Source organism: Sinocyclocheilus grahami, unplaced genomic scaffold (genome assembly GCF_001515645.1).
Source record: "Sinocyclocheilus grahami isolate Dianchi unplaced genomic scaffold, SAMN03320097.WGS_v1.1 scaffold233.1, whole genome shotgun sequence".
In the NCBI taxonomy this organism is placed as follows: domain Eukaryota; kingdom Metazoa; phylum Chordata; class Actinopteri; order Cypriniformes; family Cyprinidae; genus Sinocyclocheilus; species Sinocyclocheilus grahami.
Window position 1 is genome coordinate 3,158,335 of NW_015505412.1, and position 2,614 is coordinate 3,160,948.

The window sequence follows — 2,614 nt, forward strand, 5'->3', positions numbered from 1 at the left end:
TTGCCTCTTTGTCGCCATCTCTGTTTGAAAACCTGGAATTTCAGCAGTGTGCAGAATTATCTTCCTTCCGTGGGTTGTTCTCCGGCACGGCTCCAGTGCTGATGAAGCTAATGTTCTGAAGAGTGTGTGTGTGGCAGTCAGTCACCGCACCGGTGTGGATATTTACCAAGTAAGTAACAAGTCTGCCACGTTTGTTCTGACCAACTGAGGAAAAAAGCATTACAATAAATCGTGCTACCAATGGTGATTTAATCTAACGATCGATTAGCTCATATCACATCAAACCGTGCAAATTTTTATTATTGTTATACTTTATTCTCAGATTATTAATGTTAACAACATCAGCATTGCGTGACTATGAGTATAGTATGTGTGTAGATTTCAGTTTCTGTACAGTCTAATCTCTAATTGTCATACCATTCGAATTTCATACCAAGAAATTCTTTTAACCCAAAAAGCAAACTATGCTCCCTTCGAACTGGTTGTCTTTAAAATACAAATCTTGCGTTATCCCAGGCTATCTGTAATCAGAAGCACATTTAAAACTGGAATATAATTTAATTTCATTCACATGTGTTTCATATAATCCTTTCTGGATTACAATCCGCCATAAAAAAGATTTTTTGACATTTAATTCTTCTAGCTGCTGTGAGAAAAGGCTAATGAACTGCCACCTGCAGGATCCTCACATGCTATAGCCTAGTAGCCGGGACAACTTCTTTATGTTTACAGAAGTGATGTAATGATGCAGCAGCATGCTCGAATTTCCCGCGAAAACCTACCCATACCACTCAAATTAGAAAACATTATTATAAGCTAACCGTTGTGATTCGGGCTAAAGTAAGGCGATAGTTTTGCTCAAATATTGATTTTGGATTATTTTTAACTAAAAAAAGTTAGCAGTTCTGCAGCTTTAACTTGAACTAACAATGAATCATACTTCTAAAGCATTTATTAATCTTAGTTAAAGGGTTAGTTCACCTCAAAATTAAAATTCTGTCATTAATTACTCACCCTCATGTTGTTCCAAACCCGTAAGACCTTTGTTCATCTTCGGAACACAAATTAAGATATTTTTGATGAAATGTGAGAGCTCTCAGACCCTGCATAGACAGCAGCACAACTGTAATGTTCTCAGGTTCAGAAACGTAGTAAGAACATCGGTAAAACAGTCCATGTGACATCAGTGGCTCAACTTCAGTTTTGCGAAGCTACGAAAATACTTTTTGAGCGCAAAGAAAACATAATTTATTTAACAATTCTTCTCCCCCAAGTTATGTCTTCCGCCATTTTGTATGTTATTTTTGTGTTCTTTGCGCTCAAAAAGTATTCTCGTAGTGTCGCTAAACTGAAGTTGAGCCACTGATGTCACATGGACTGTTTTACCGATGTTCTTACTACGTTTCTGAACCTGAGAACATTACAGTTGTGCTGCTGTCTATGCAGGGTCTGAGAGCTCTCACATTTCATCAAAAATATCTTAATTTGTGTTCCGAAGATCTTACGGGTTTGGAACGACATGAGGGTGAGTAATTAATGAAAGAATTTTCATTTTTGGGTGAACTATCCCTTTAAGGACCCATCAGCCTGCGCCATCTAGAGTTTCATGACAGTACTTGGTATTTAATGGACCTGAGCTAACTTGAACTAACAATGAACAGATGTATTTTTTATCAACTAAAGGTTGATGTTAAGATGTAATGTTAAGATTAATAAATGCTTTAACAAATACATTGCTCCTTGTTAGTTAATGCATTAACCAGTGTTAACCAATGGAACATTATTGTAAAGTGTTACAACTTAAATTTCTCATATCTCCCTGTTATTTTCAGGAGTCCGATTTTTGTCAGTTCGCTGTGGCGCTTTAAGATGAAGGTGAGGCTGATCTGATGTAAACGTCAGAAGGTCAATGTCAAATCAAGCCTATTTTGATGCATATACCGACTTGCTGAAAGAAATGATTAAAGTGTTTCCCCATTCGAAACGAAACGAGCTCTTGAAATAGACATCCTTAACTGCCAAGGGAGAGTCGAGCCCTTAGAGCTATTACAGACTTTTGCTTACTATCCCAGAGGATGCTGAGTAGCAGAGCATGCAGGGTGAAAATAATTTGCAATCATGCACTCTGCGGTAGATCTTATCCTGAAGTCTGCATACTTACAGTACTCTCCCAAATAGCTCTTCGTATTTTTGGCCACCTACTACAAATAGCAGGAAGGAGGATACTAGCCAAATGTAGTGCAGTATTTTAAGACCAAAATCTCATTATATCTCACTATTCATTAAAATAAAAAAATCAGTTTTTACAATTTACAACATTTTTTTCAGGCTCAAGATTTGCTGAATGATGCTATGTGGCCTTTAAATCCAAGTCATAATTACCGCATTGAAAAATATATCATAAGCAAGACTTACAAGATGATTTATTATGTATGATTAAAGCCAGAAAGAGAGAGGAATTGTTTTTAGCTCTCTAGAGTCCATATAGACTCATACTCAGCACTCCTGCGAGCCTCAAATCAGGTTGGATATTAGCTCATGCTGCACAATACTCGTGGATTAAGGGCTCGTCCTTGTGGAAGATGAGACTCGGGTCATACACCAGGAGACCCAG

The 2,614-nt window shown here is 37.5% G+C and overlaps 1 protein-coding gene across 1 annotated transcript in view; it reads left to right on the plus strand.

Moving 5' to 3' along the window:
* LOC107597576 (roundabout homolog 2-like) overlaps positions 1-2,614 on the plus strand; it is a 63,432-nt gene that overhangs the window by 11,647 nt on the left and 49,171 nt on the right. The window lies entirely within an intron of this gene.